Source organism: Crinia signifera, chromosome 9 (assembly GCF_055691185.1).
Source record: "Crinia signifera chromosome 9, ASM5569118v1, whole genome shotgun sequence".
Lineage (NCBI taxonomy): Eukaryota > Metazoa > Chordata > Amphibia > Anura > Myobatrachidae > Crinia > Crinia signifera.
In genome coordinates, this window is record NC_139225.1 from 120,693,433 (window position 1) to 120,709,458 (window position 16,026).

The 16,026-nt window shown below is 44.5% G+C and overlaps 1 protein-coding gene across 3 annotated transcripts in view; it reads right to left on the minus strand.

Moving 5' to 3' along the window:
• The window catches only part of LOC146035903 (5-hydroxytryptamine receptor 2A-like), a 556,425-nt gene extending 543,310 nt beyond the window's left edge, over nucleotides 1-13,115 (minus strand). For all 3 annotated transcript variants that reach the window (XM_083159609.1, XM_083159606.1, XM_083159608.1), the window contains exon 1: nucleotides 12,583-13,115. The gene's annotated coding sequence lies outside the window, so the exon portion shown is untranslated. The remainder of the gene's footprint in view (nucleotides 1-12,582) is intronic.
• Nucleotides 13,116-16,026: the final 2,911 nt, after the last annotated feature.

The window sequence follows — 16,026 nt, forward strand, 5'->3', positions numbered from 1 at the left end:
CCTCAGGCCACATCCGTCTGCGCCGGGTCCCGGCTCTCCCGTCCCGTTTACTGCTGCTAATGAAAAGTGACACTTGGAAAATGGCTGCCCCCATACCGCAGACGAAAAACTGTCTGCGGTATGGGGGCAGCCATTTTCCAAGTGTCACTTTTTGTATTGGCAGGGCTGCGGCTGCAGCAGTATTAGCCGGGAGAGCTGGGACCCGGTGCACATAAAAGCGCCGGCGGCAGAAGGGAGCTAGTGAGTAATAATAGTCCCGCAGCCCCCCTGGCGCCCACATACCCTCAGCGCCTCCCCGCCACCGCGGAGGCTGTGGGATGATAGTTACACCACTGCCCAAGTGCAACCTGGCTTGCAAACCCTTTCCCCCTAGCACCCCGACCCAGCATAATGCCGGGCGCGTGATGTCATCAGGAGGTAGTGCCGGGGAGACGAGAGCATCTCCAAGCTAATTAGCCAGGTTAGATTGCTGGGACACTCAATCTAGGATTTTTCCTTGGGACGCATTTCCACTAGCAAATAACCCGGGTCGATGAGCATCCCCTCGCAAAATCCCATGTTATTTTTGCTAGTGAAAAAGAGGTATAAGAGACCTTATTGCACTCCCAGTGTCTAGATTGCATACACATGTCTCCGGGACAATTGTGTGGCGGCCGTTTGCAATAGTGGCACTATCATAGCCCGGCACCCTTGGTGACAGATAAAAATTCAGCGCTAAATGTTAGCAATAGTTAGCAAATATATATCTGTATACTGTCTAATATTTACATAATATTTATTTAAAAAACACATTAAAGACATTTAAAATGTAACAAGAAAAGTTAATACAATTTAAGTCTGAAATGAGCAGCACATTGGCATGGGGCAATGGCACAATATATCTGGCGCAGTATTTCCTCAAAAGGGCAATATTATAACAGTACATCTTTTGTAACCTGGAAAGTATATTTCTCACCACTGGAGGAGTAGATATAAGGCAATATTAGATGTTAGTCCTCTCGATTTTGCGGAAGGAAGAATTAGCCGCTGGAGTTTCTCACAAGTGTCAGTCCTGGTATTCTCTCCAAAGAATTTGCAGCAGGGCGTAGATGGATTAGCCGCTGGAGTAGTATATTATACCAGGATGTTTGTAGCCGTCCTCACTAGAATGCGGTGTTGTTCCAAATTATGGTTTGACGATTAGATGCAATGTTTCAAGGAAATGGGCAGGGAGAGGGGGCTGCGGGGGAGCTGCAGGGAGCTGGCGGAGGGCTCCTACAGAATGGGGCACGTGTGCCCTCTTCTGTCAAAAGGCGGCGGCTGGTGCGGGGTGGCGATTGGCTATTCTATCACCAGAAAAAATGCATAGTCATACACATCTCAGCATGTATACAGGTTCCGGCAATCCATCATCATCAGTGTGTACTTGCATCTGACCGATAGCAGGTACTATAAGGATAATCCTCCTCTGGGTGACACCTAGGCAATCGCAAAGAATTGTTTAAGCTCATGGGCCTGGCTTATTAGTGTTGTGGACATGTAGGCTGACTACCAGGCCTTTTCTCAGCATGTTGAAGGAGATCGGGGGTGAAAATGAATAGGATTAGAGATTCAGAAAGTGAGATATTTGGTAAGAAATCTCCAATTTTTTAAAGCGGCAATCATTTACACTTTAAACTCAAACTGGTTGCTGCTTCAAAAAAAAACACGGAAGATTTCTTACCAAATCTCTCATTTCAGATGTCTGCTTTCCACCCAGTATTGGGTATAACTTCCCAAACTACTAAACATGAAGACTGTGGTTTAAAGATATAGAGGGCAGTCTGAATACCAATTACTTTAGGAATATTTCGGTTTAAATCTTAACCATTTATTCTATATTTGAAACTTAAATCTCAATCTACTAAAACATCATAGAAAAGTAATTGGTTTATTACAGATGGGGCAGGTCTCATCATTGCAGGGGATGGCGATGGCGACGCCAGCCGCCATCCCCCGCCACCCGCCATCTGTACAGCGAAAGGGGACGCACGCGCACGAGATGCGCGCATGTCCCCTTCCGACGGCGCTTCCCCCGGGTCACTGCCGGCTTGTCGGCAGTCACCCGGGGTCCCCACCGCCTCCCTGCACCCCCCTCCTAACCCTGTCCGTCTCCCTGAAGCGGAGACGGACAGGGTTCCCATCGCCCCGCCGACAGAAACTGAGACGCACGTGAGACGCACGCGCGTCTCAGTCAGATGGTGAGCCGGGCTGCTGGCGGATCGCCAGCGGTGACGTTCTGGCGATTCGCCAGCAAAGAGCCTGGCCCCATCTGTACATACAGTATGTGACGTATATACACATGATTCAAAAATACTTAGGTATTTCCAACAGGTGGAACAACAATTTCCAACAAGATTAGACCAAATTGACATTCGACCAATTGAATGTTTTGTCCATTTTTCTGGCTGTCGGAATAGATTCTGACAGTTGTAAAGTTCATTGATCAGTAAAAACGGCCACTGATAGTCAAAAATGGCCGCAGATTCGACAATCTAGGGGCTGTTTTCGACAATGCAGATTCAACTTTAAACAAAGTCGAATCTGCACAGGCTCGTCCTGGCCAAAAACTCCCAGGATTGAATACTGATGGCTGATATGTCATCCTTGAAAAAGCTGCCCTTAGAGGCAGTGAAACGCGTTGGTGGATGCCACCCTTCAGGCCCTTAACTGCCATCGATGCACTGTGCACTTTTGGATCCAACCAGCCGCCTTTTATCTTTTGTCATTGGAGAACTGTTCCTTGGGAGATATCTATCCCTTTCCCCAACATCGTGATTCCCAAAGTGGACAAAGACTCATCTTTTTCACCTAACGGAGATAACAGCTACCTATGCAATCCTAAATGGATACAATACTCCATGGTGACCCGCAGTGGTAAATATACCTAACCCCAAAACTGTTCTGAATCCAGTGGAAAGTTTATCAACTCCCCCATATGAACTGCACCTTCCAAAAATAGTTTTACCATTCAGCCGGTATACATAGGAGCGGATCCTTACAAACACTCACATAGTGGCTAACAGAGGGCCGTGAATGAGATTTTTTATTCATTATGCACTATTCATGTTGTAATATTATTTTTATATTGTGATCCTATATGTACATTTTATGTGTTTTTTATCCTAATTCCTCATTGGTAAGCGCTACTTTTTCTTCCTTTACGTTGACCTCACACCCCACATCAGCACCCATCTGACCGCCCTAGGGTGGTCTTTTGTCTGGCTGATATGTTTGCCAGAAAGAAATATCAGCTAAGTTTAATTACACTCCCATAGTGTCCCACAGGTTTTTATAGTTCCTTGTTGTTTTATAGAATTCCTCCACAGTTCCGGCATTCATAATGTGGACAGATCCCAATGATGAGTATTAGGGTTAGGTTTAGGCACTAACGAGAGGTTTAGGATTAGGCTGCAGGAGGAGGTAGATAGGGCCAGGCTGCCAAATAAGACAATTAGGGTTGAATACAGAAAGGAATGGGAATGAATAGGCTGCATGATGGTGTTAGGGTATGAATACTCATCGGTATCCATCAGCATTGTGAACATTGGATTATGTTGTTGGTATTCTGACCACCAACATTTCTCACCCAACCCATCTCTAACATCAACTGCAGTCTCAAGGTCCCCATACACTTATCGGATGTGGGCGGAGTTTGCCCAATTCCGACAGATAGGACCGAGAAATCAACCGAAATCGGATGTGCTGACACCTATTGCGCATTGGATCAGACCCTACAGACTGAACTCTCTGTATGCTTTTTAGCATGTATCCACTCCGATCCCGAGGTGCGTGCCAGCGGTACTGCACTTCTGGCACACACTGCCATCCTTTCTGCGTGTCCTACCTCTGAGTGGCGTTTGCTGAGTAGCAGTGGGTGGTGAAGAGTAGTGGGGCGGGCAGTGATGAGTGGGACGGACACGGCAGCGGCAGGTATTAATTTTTTTTTTAAAAGTGTAAATTACTAGCCAGCCTCTGATGGACTTAGCTCTCTCATCCAATCAGTGTCCACCCGGAAGGAAGGCTGCTGATTAGAGTGCTCTCTCTCAGCCAATCAGAGGCAAGCCAGTCATTTGACATAAAAAAATTTAAAAAAAATTTAATACCCTCCACTGCCTGGTTTGCCTGTCCCGCTGATCATCCCTGACCCCACTGCAGATCAGAACCCGCCGCACGACCCACTGCTCCTCATGGCCCGCTGCAGCTCCCCGATTCCATGCATGGGGGCCTTTACATTTAGGATTAAATAGCTGCTCCGATTATGGGGACTACTATCCTGCTGGATTTGCTAAACTCTGGAATGTTTTGCATTTGGAAGATGGTGTTAGCCCATAGTAACCTATGGGCTACTGTACAGTTGATTCTTTTGTAGAGGCCAAAACCTGGAAACAAAGGGATAGCTTAAGCTCTCATTCTGCTTCCACCCGTGATAGGTTCTTATAAGGAACCTGTGTTCTGCATAACCACAACACTAAATTAACATAAAAATGTAAATTTGCGTATTTTTGGGGGGTTAAGTTCGCTGTTTTGCTCTCTACATCTTTTTTTCGGTGAACTGAAATTTGTACGTATAAAATAAATGTTTTTTATTCATTTGTTTGGTGTCTACACGCCAATTTATGAATTATTTGAATATTAATATATTAAATTTTTTTTTTCACCCTCCATGTTGCATTTGATTGACATGCTCTTTGCCAGGGGTTAACATGCTCACTGCCAGGAGGTTACAGTGGCGCACGTAGGGGGGGGGGGGGTTCTGAGTACCCAGAACCCCCCCAGGAGTCTAAGGCTGAAAGCTGAGGGTCACCTCTTTCCATGGGTACAAGAATTTAAAAAATCGGCCCTTGGGAACCGGAGATATCTGACTTCAAAGCAGTGGTCCCCATCCAAGCCTGTTAATTGCCCTTCACAGTCAGATATTTCAGGTTCTGTCTGACTTAGAGTTTTTCTGAGGGTATATTCCAAAAACTGGGACTCTCCCCCTTTGATGCACACTAGTACCTTGTCTCTACTGTTCCCAGAACCAGAGATATCAGCCTTCCAGCAGCTGGTTACTGCTCCAGGTCCACACACCTGGTATGTAGTTTTATATACTCCTTGGCAGATTGCTCTGCCTCCTGAACTCTGATCCCCTAGTCCCACCAGAAAAGCTGTCCTTCCACAAGAAAATTATGAATAATAAGCCCACTCCACTATACACCCCTCCTCTGCATATTAAACATCCTCTACCACCCTGGAAGTTATGTATCAGGGCCCCTTCATTCAGCCTTAAGTTATGGTATGCGATGGACGCGGGACGACGCGATTTTAGGGCTATTTTTAGCCCTTTCCCCGACAATTAAAAAATTGCGTCCATCGCATGCCTTAACTTAAGGTATGCGATGCGACCGACGCGATTTAACATTGAATGCATTGTATTCAATGTTAAATTCCTATGTAAAATCGGGTCCATTGTATAATAATGGCATACAATGGCATACAATGGCATATAATGGCATACAATGCGACCGATGCGATGGACCCGATTTTACATAGGAAACAATGTTAAATGGCCCAATGGACCTGATTTTTGATTGTATACCCTCCCTGATGGGTAATTTGTATGTAAAATGCCCCCCCATCGTTAACACCACCCCATGATGAACGCCAACCCAAAGCGTGGCGAGCGGCAGCCGTACGCGTCCTCCGACCTTTTCATACCCCCACTATCCACGTCAGCTTGGAGTTGATTTTATATAGTGTGGCAAGCACAGCGAGCCACCGAGCCCGAAGCGTGGCAAGCGCAGCGAGCCCCGCGAGGGGACGCATAATACCTGTGAAGTTATGCGCGTCCGCACACCATGCTTTGGGCTCGGTGGCTCGCTGCGCTCGCCACACTATATACAATCGACTCCACGCCGACGTGGGGGATAGTGGGGGGATGAAAAAGTTGGAGGATGCGTACCGCCGCCCCTCTCGGGCTCGCTGCGGACATCAAAGCTTCCCCCACCCCTATTGCTGGAGGATAGGTAGGGGCTCCGATTTTTAATTATTATTATTTATATACATTTGGTCTATCTATAATACTTTAACTGACTGGGTCACCTAAGTGTCCATCTCTGTGCTTTGCTCCGCCCCTCTGGAAAGCCCCTTCTGAAAATCCTGTGTTTGCCCCTGGGTTATGCACACTGCCAGGGGTTAACATGCTCACTGCCAGGGGTTAACATGCTCACTGCCAGGGATTAAGCTCACTGTCAAAGGTTAACATGCTCACTGCCAGGGGTTAACATGCTCTCTGCCAGGGGTTAACCTGATCTCTGGCTCCTTTGTATATATCAGACATGAGGGGATTGCTGATGCTGCTGCTGTGCCTGGCTTCTGCCTCTCCTGGACACTGCTCTCTGCCAGAGGGGGTTAACCTGACCTCCGGCTCCTGGTCTCAGCAGCCCCAGCGCTGGCATCAATCACCGCACTGAAGCAGTAGTACAGGAGCAAGCAATGTTCCCATGCTGGGGCTGCCGAGAGGAGGAGGAGCCGGAGGTCTGTGGGAACTGGATCCTCTGCGCCGGCCACTCCCTCTCCCTGCCACAGCCATCCTGCCTTCTGCAGGGGGCTGCTGTGTGCGCCGTTTTTTTTTAGTTTTGCCGTCAGGGGCAGCGAGCCACTGATTTGAATAAGGTGAGAGGGAGGGCTGGCTGCTGACAGGGAGGACGGCGGAGCCCTGCGCTCGCCATGCAGTTCAATGCTGCCCATAATGGAGACTTAGTTGTTTTATTTACTAAGATGGGAGTTCTATTTCAGATGGGATGTTGCTATTGGCAACCAATCAGATACTTTTTCCTTTTTCCTGGTACTAGAAGTCTCTGCAGGAAAGCACCTCTTACTATGTTTAAAAATAGGGTGTAAAGTCCAATTACCCCCCTTCTAGAACTAGTCATATCAGTAATATAAATAAATATATTCAAACTATATATAACAGTGCAAATACACTCATCATCCAGGAGTACATATATATTGGGAAGTCCTTCTAAATCTGACTTAGCATGATGTAGATGTGTTTGTATAATCCTGCTGGTTTATTAATATGTTTGGCCACATTAATACAAATGGAAAGCAAGAATAATTAGTTGAAAATTGGGCTCCCGCCGTCCTACAGCTGTTGGTAAACGATCAATGTTCCATCTTGTTTTTCTAGTTAACTCATAGTGACAGCGTCATGATATGCTCTCTATACCATCAAATGACAATGTACAGTACAGTCTTGGACAGCGTGATGATTTAGGAACGGCGAGGCATCGTGCATGCAGAGTACACTGCAGCAGCTGGGGAACCACAGGCTGCCTTCCTCTATTCATGTATCTATTAGTCTTATGGGTTATAAGTTCTGTGGTTACGTCTGTGCTGCAATCCCAGCTGGAGATACAGTATAACAATAGATCTCCAAAGCACAAATAACATTAATGAATTGTTTGCTTGCAACTCTATTCCTGATTATGGAGCAAATATAGTAACACAGTGCTGCTACACCAGTGTATTTATGCACAGCAGTGTTTACCCCGGTCTGTTACTTGCGTCCTCTTCTGTAATTGCAAATGACCACACACTGGATCAGACAGTGCTCGCATCTGGTGTTCCAGCCTCTGTACTATTCCATAACTCATAGCCACCCAGAAAAATGCCAGGTCCATGTATAAAGGAGGCATTTCCACCCCATGTAGGGGAGTACCACGCTGCAGTTGTGCACTGCTGGAGGCAAGGACTTCTTAAGAGTAGGGATGGCCATCGACCATCAATCATTTGAATCATCGATGGTTTATGGTCAATGTTGAATGGTTTTGACATTGATGAGGGAGAACCAGATGGTTTCCCACCATCGATGTCAAGCTTCAACGAATAGTGTTGTTTTGCTTTTTTCCCATAGGAGTTGGGACACGGAGTGTAGCTCCGCTCCTGACACCCGTGAATCCCCGCCCCGTATTTTGATTGCCCACAGGCTAATCAATCAAAGAAAATGGATGACATCGTAAAAACATTGATGGTTAACCATTACATAGTTATGCACTATCAATGGCCAGTTGCACTTTTTTTATTGATGGCAACCATCGATGGCAAAGGCAACAATGGCCACCCCTACTTAAGAGCATTGTAGGCTTTGGGCAATGCAATTTACTGGGGCCCCTTCCACACCCTCAGGTCCCCTCAGGCAAGACAAGACCTCGATAATGTAGTTTGTAAACCAAACCCCCCCCCCCCACCCTCTAAGTACCTACTGTGTACTTAGGGCCTTGTTCTAGTTCTTTCTTTCTGACAAAATCCTTCTTAGATGGACAAAACCATGTGCACTGCAGGGGGGCAGATGTAACATGTGCAGAGAGAATTAGATTTGGGTGAGTTATTTTGTTTCTGTGCAGGGTAAATACTGGCTGCTTTATTCTTACACTGCAGTATAGATCTCACTTTGAAGAAAAACCCCACCCAAATGTAATTCTCTCTGCACATGTTACATCTGCCCCACCTGCAGTGCACATGGTTTTGTCCATCTAAGAAGGATTTTGTCAGAAAGAGTGAACTAGAATAAGGCCCCTAGTGTACATGGATTGAGCAATCTTTGGAAGTTCATTCTAACAAACACTAATATAACTCCAGGGAGTTGGAGACAGGGATGTAACACACCATTGCTTACAGCATCTGAAAATGTATAATTATATTCTGTTGTAGCTGAAATATGGTTTATGTAGTCACGTGTTAGCTTCTTTTTATTTTATGTTCTTAGGTTGGATTACAAAACGTAATGGGAATCTGCCTCAGATACAGCCAGAACATCCCCTCCCATCATCTGGGATATGATCTATGATCATGTGTCTAAAATTGGCCATATTAATTTTAGACACATGATCATAGATCATATCCCAGATGACGGGAGGGGAGGGGATAGAAACAGAAGGTTACTTCAGTGTGAAACTAAATGGATCCATCTTTTGGGGACCATGAAACCACGGGGTCTCAATGATCATCTGAATTTTAACATCTTCCTCTAAAATAACATCAACAATAGTGGGATTGCCAATAAATAAATATTGCTGTATCAAGATGAATTAAAATAGAATATACTGTAATAATATTTTGCAATCTGTTAGGCAGATCCAGCACCAATACACATGTATTTTACATGTTTTTAAGGATAAGCAGAAATGCTCTATATCTGTGAATGTAACTAATTGTTTGTAACATTGTATGTATTTATTGTTCACTTTTGTTTTGTTTCAGTGTGGTGTATTTGTAACATGGTCATCTGCACGGCAGCGGACCTCTCCTACGTCACCAGCAGTTGAGGGGAGAGTTTTTGCGGTACACAAACAGGAAGTACCATTGGAACGGGACGGGGGAGGGACACGCCGGCCGAGCAGATACCGTGAAGGTATTTAAGGTAAACTGTATTTGTGTTTCATTGTTCACTTGTATAAGTCTGAGGACCGGAAATAAAATCCCGAAACGTTGCTGATAACCTATATGGTTGGCTGAAATTATTTCATTGAGACAAGTCCGGTGTGTGCAGCTTGATCGTGACTACATATCCCTATACTGAAGCGGGCACCCCGGCGGATGAAACAGAGAGTGTGTGCACGCCACTTTGTTTGCTATATATATATATATATATATATATATATATATATATATAGATAGATAGATAGATAGATAGATACACATACATACATATACACATACATATATATACACATGCATATATATATATATATATATATATATATATACATATCTATATATATATGCTCACTGTGCTCTGGCACTCTGCGGTCCCCCCTGCACTCACTTTGCCCTGGTGCCCTCAAGAAGGATTGGCTCGTCCCAACAATAGGAATTTGTTGTGTGGCAAGTAGAAAACGTACTTTCATAAAAGACTCAACGTTTCGGGGAGCTGGTCCCCTTCGTCAGGATATATATATAAACCGGTTTCCTGTCTGGTTAATATGCGGGGAGTGCCACACCACCAAAAATTTTTATATATATATATATATATATATATGTCTATTGTCCGAGAGTCTCCGAAACACTGCCATCTGCTGGCAGAGAGTGAAACTACATCTCTTTCTCACACATGCACAAACACAGAAGACTAGCTTTCGAAGGTTTTGCTTCGAGCGGGCTTACTAGTATCTATCTATATATATATATATATATATATATATATATATATATATATATATATATATATAGAACTTCCAAATAAAGAACGTCACTTCGGGTCTTTTTGTAATCAAAAGTGCGGTTTACTGATGCCTACGGTGTTTCGGGCCAAGCCCGTCTTCAGGACATACTCCCGAGTATGTCCTGAAGACGGGCTTGGCCCGAAACGCTGTAGGCATCAGTAAACCGCACTTTTGATTACAAAAAGACCCGGAGTGACGTTCTTTATTTGGAAGTTCTGCATGTGGCCAGCAATTCAAGCTGACAGGTGGACGAGCACCCGGGCAGGTTTATTCGTGTACATGTAGAGGCAGTGCCGGACCTCGAGAAGGAATATATATATATATATATATATATATATATATATATGTATTCTCATAATGGATTTCTAAATATCTTATGAGTATTCAGGACAATGATGCCTGTTCTCATGCTGCAGTCTTTAGAATCAAACGTGGTTGTACAGACTCCTAAATGAAAGAGTTTACTATCTAATGTGTGCTATTTTTTACGTTTTTCCAAATGATCATACTGTATTTTATGGGCTGAGATCAATTTATGACCACTGACGAGATTCTCCTGTAACACATTTGAGAAGAAAGCATCCAGATAGCCTCACATCGTTAAGAAATAGTCATTTCTCTGAAGCAATAATGAAATGATCTGATCTGACTGCAATCCATGCTAATATCCGCAGAATGACTTCTGTTACCTACAGCAAGAACAGAGACAAGCGTTTGACTCCCTCTACTGACGCTGCTGTGTGATGCTGACTTTGGCAGGCAGGTAATAAAAGGGCACTTTAATTAGCAGCGAATGACATTCTTGTGCTTTACTGTGGACCAGACAGAACGAGAACTACTATACAGAACAGGGCATGAGTTCCTGTTCATCTGCGAGCCATAGATCAACTTTAAGATCTGGTTTGCTATTGTGATCATATACATTCTATAGTGGCAGGAATAGTCAGTCAGCGGCAGAGAGCTGCTTTGTTCTCCATACAATGTGACATGCTGTTCACCAGGGTTTTCACACTGTGCTGTTATGCCAAGGTATTTCTCACTGTGCTCTCCGCTACCCAATCACCTGTCACAGTGTCTCTCCCTATACTGTACCTGGTGCAACCTATAGTGACTGTTACCGTAACTACACACTGCAGCGCAGCAGTAACAGTAATAACATCAGTGTGGAGGCTGCCCGGAGCCATCAGACAGTAAGCAATATTGTAAGCACTTTACGCTGTATACAGTGCAACATGCTCTCAAATTATACAAATTCACAGATTATATATATATATATATATATATATATAGATAGATAGATAGATAGATAGATAGATAGATAGATAGATAGATATAGATATATAGATATATAGATCTACTGCAGTGGTGTCAAAATCATGACCCTCCAGCTGTTGTGGAACCAAACATCCCAGCATGCCCTGCATAGGATTTTATATAATGGATTGCTAAAACTAGTAGGGCATGCTGGGACATGTAGTTCCACAACAGCTAGAGGACCATGAGTTTGACACCATTGATCTACTGTATATACATATATGAAAGGGAGAAAGAGAGAGCTATATCAATATCTATCTATCTATCTATCTATCTATCTGTATATATATATATTTTTTTTTAACAGTTTCTTATATAAAGCCCAGTAAATTCAGTTGTGCTGTACAATTGGAAATATATAGATAGATAGATAGATAGATAGATTCAGATTGCAGCACAGGATCCCTAAATAAAATCTCTTCCTCCAAGCAATCTGAGCAGGGATATTCTTGACACAATAATACAAGTGATAAAGTTAACAGCAATCATACAGTACTACACAAAGTGACAGAGCTACAGCACAGTGCAGTACAGTAAACGCCTCTGCAAAGTGAGTTGAACTATTCGTGTGGCCCCATAGTGCTGCCAGTGGCCCTTTAATAAAATAACACATCCTAATTTGAACCATCCAGGAAAGCGGAGCTGGCAGTCCTATGTCAGTGTCATCACATCATCCCTCCTATAGAATTTATCCATAAAGGAAACTAGAAATAGAAATGGACAGTTTTCTGCAGTCCATAACCATTTACAGAATTACTAAAGAAAAGGAAACTTTATAGCAGGTGACTATACCAGAATGAAGCAGGTAGATGGGGAAAGGAATGGCTGATGTACTGTATAACTCCCAATACATGCTATATCTATGTATGTTGGCATACAGGTGAGCCTGGTGCTATTGCAATAGCTGATAGAGCGCTGTGCCCTGCAGTGTACCCCTCACACATTGTCAGGAGTGATGCACCATCCAGCCCCAGCTGCAGTTAGCTGATTGTGTGCCTCCTGGAAATACAGCACTGGATTTTCAGGGAAAAGAGGGACTTACCTGTAGACACCCAGAAAGTGAGCCATGCATCCATTCATCACACCTGCCTCCTCATCCTTCCTCTGAATGGAGTCATTCCTGTTCTCTCTGAGTACTCCAAAGCTTCTCTGCTTCTGATACAGTGCAGACTGTAATCCCTCTGAGAACAGCCCAGTCTAGTATCTTGTATCCTGCACACAGAGAAATGCAGCTTACCCGGATCTCATCTCCCTTACACTTCAGTCCTCAGATCTGGTGTGAATTTGGGATAACATGGGAGAGAGGGGAGACATGCTTCTCCTGCAGGCTGGAGACAAACTATAGGGGGCTACAGCTTTCATGCCACTAGCCCAAACTGCCCCCTCCTGCTACCAGCTGCTGATTTGCTCTAGTCATTCATGTACTGTATCTATCTCTGCAGAATAATCCTCACCGAGTGCTGCCCCACTGAAAAGGCAGGTACTCTATCTATAACCTTCCCTGACATCAGCTCAGCCATGTCCACAGCTGGAACAAAGGGACCAGGGTCCAACTGGGTCTTCTGCAATCAATTTTGATAAATATTAATGTCAGGTTTTTTTTTTGTGTGTTTTCAGATATCACTAGCTGTGAACCTAAGGCAATTCCAATACTCTCATGCGTTGGGTGTATTCCAAAACTAGCCATGACAGGAAAGTGATTTAAAAGCCATTGTGGAGCTTGCTGCTTGCATACATAATATTAGGAAATTTAGCTCATCGGAGACGATTTCAGGATCACACTTCCCGGAAAAAGGTGGGGAACGTGTCTGTACTGGGAAAGGAGAGAACAAGTACTGCATTAGCGATTCACAAATCGCATATGGCAATACATGTGCCTTACATAGGGGGTTATTTTGGTTCAATCTTTCTGACAAAACCAAGTGCACTGAGGGTGGGGCAGATATAACATGTGCATAGAGAGTTAGATTTGGGTGAGTTATCTTGTTTCCGTGCAGGGAAAATACTGGCTGCATTATTTGACACTGCAATATAGATCTCACTTTGATGTAAAACCCCACCCAAATCGAATTCTCTCTGCCCGTTACATCTGCCCCACCTGCAGTGCATATGGTATTGTCCATCTAAGAAGGAATTTGTCAGAAAGAGTGAACCAAAATAACCCAGGGTTGCCGACTTTAGAAAGCTCCTCTCCAGGAGAAGCCCGGAGAGGAGACTTTTCCGCAGGTGTTCGGGGGATGTGGCTTAAACGTTACACCATTAAGCCCCACCCCCATGAAGGAAAGTACATCAATTTGACGATCTCCGTGGAGGGGCGGGGCTTAACAACGCGATGATGACACTTTGGCCCCGACCCCTCTCCAGAGATCGTCAGAGAAGGTCATTTAAACGCCGCGGCTGAGGGGGGGAAAGCCGCAATCAGGGGGGAGTGGGGGTCCCCCAGAATCCGGGAGGGTTGCCCACCTTTCTGGGGGGCCGGGAGGGTGACCCGATTTTTGGGACCCTCCCGGCCATTCTGGGAGGGTAGGCAACCCTGAAATAACCCCCATAGACTCTTCATTATGCGTTAATTGTTATTACATATAAACATAAAACTGATATAAGAAATAACACTGACTTTGCTACATTTCTTGCATGACTTTCTACCACTGTAAACCTCTTCTTCATTATTTGCCTAGATCAGCTTTATACTTCCAGTCTCTGGCATCAGAACAATCATCTAGTGGTCTATTTACTAAATGGCGCTTTTACAAACCACATGGATTGCCTTAAAAATAAAAATCACTGCTTCAAATCCTGTGGCTCTTTGTAAATGTGCTTTTTCAGAGAATACATTGCCCAGTATTTTTGCTGATATCAGAGCACCAGAGAAACAATGTTGTTGTATTTATAGACATTATGGGGGACAATGCAGAATTGATCATGCACCCGTTTGCGCAGTAACTGGCATGATTTCTCACTGCGCGAGCTCAGAATGTGAACCCGCGCAAGCGTGAGGACATAGATTTAAATGTTTTGTGGACGCAACCATGGTCACGACTGAAGAGGGTTTAAAGAGATGAAGTTCAGAAAGGACTTGTGCATGCAAACTTGGGCCGTGCAGACCAGCATGCTGGTGTATGTACTCGGACTCCTTGAAGATAGCATTTTGCACAGCATATAAGATACGTGCAAGTACACTGATGATACTGACAAGTAGTAATGATGTAATAACATTGGGGAGTGATAAAGTGCAGAGAGATAAACTGCCCACCAATCCTAAATGTCAATTTTTAAACATAGGGGTCTATTTACTAAGCCTTAGTGAGAGATAAAGTAAGTGGAGATAAAGTATACAATCAGCTCCTATGTTAAGGCTGTGACATGAGCTGGTTGGCTGGTACTTTATCTCCTCCCACTGTAGCTCTCTCTTGGGATTAGTATATAGACCCCCTTTCTGGGAGATGTATCAATCCCAGGGCCAGTGATGCGCAGACGCTGCATAAAGGAGGGTGCTCTAGTTCAGCTGTGTCAGCAACATACATAAAACCAGCATATCCTTATATGCCCCATGTGCAGCATCTGCAGGGATAATTTCAGAGCAGACAGTTGGGATGGGATTGTCATGATGGGCTGGAAGGGGAGATCCTAGTTCTAGAATCTCTTTATATTTTGTGTGCAGATAGACTCTGGATGCATGGGCAGAGGGGCTTAGATGCAAATGGAAAATCAAGATTTTCTTAACATTAAATTTCTTTCTCTGATGCCACAGGAGTCTGGAGTTCTGCCTTACAGAGGGATATAGAAGTGTTGTCACTGGGAACTGGCGCTTTAAGAATTTAGAAGTGTGATTGCTCCTCCCCTTCTATATCCCTCCCCAAGCCTTAGTAAACATGCCCAAGGTGAGCTAGAAGAATACACATCAGAAAAGAGAGAAATCACTCCACACTACACGAAAAACACACAACAGGTGTGAAACATAAAGAACAGTGTAGGAAAGCTGAAAACAGTTTTATCACACACAGCAACAAACATGGCAGGAAGGAACAGGACAGGGTGGGTGTCAAGTGTCCCCTGTGGAATCGGAGAAAAGTATTTAACGTTAAGTAATTCCTGTTTTCTCGTTTATCCACTAGGGGACACTGGAGTTCCTCTTTACAGTGTGGACGTTCCAGAGCTCCTACCACGGGCAGGAGAGCGCTGAGAACCCTGCAAAACAGCGCAGCCATATTGTGAAGCAGAGGTCGCAGATCTATCAAACCGTTAGAAAAGCCAGAGAAATGTATGCCAGCCAGACCAAGTGGCTTCCCAGCAAAGCTGATTCATGAAAACCCCATGAGCAGCTGCCCATGAGGGACCCACCGATCACGTAGAATGCACCATAATGGAAGCCGGAGGCTCCCTGGAAGAGACCACATAGGCCTGCCTAATAGTCAGGCGGATCCATCTTGCAAATGTCTGGTTTGATGACGGCCACAAAGGATATGAAGCATCATATAGAACGAAC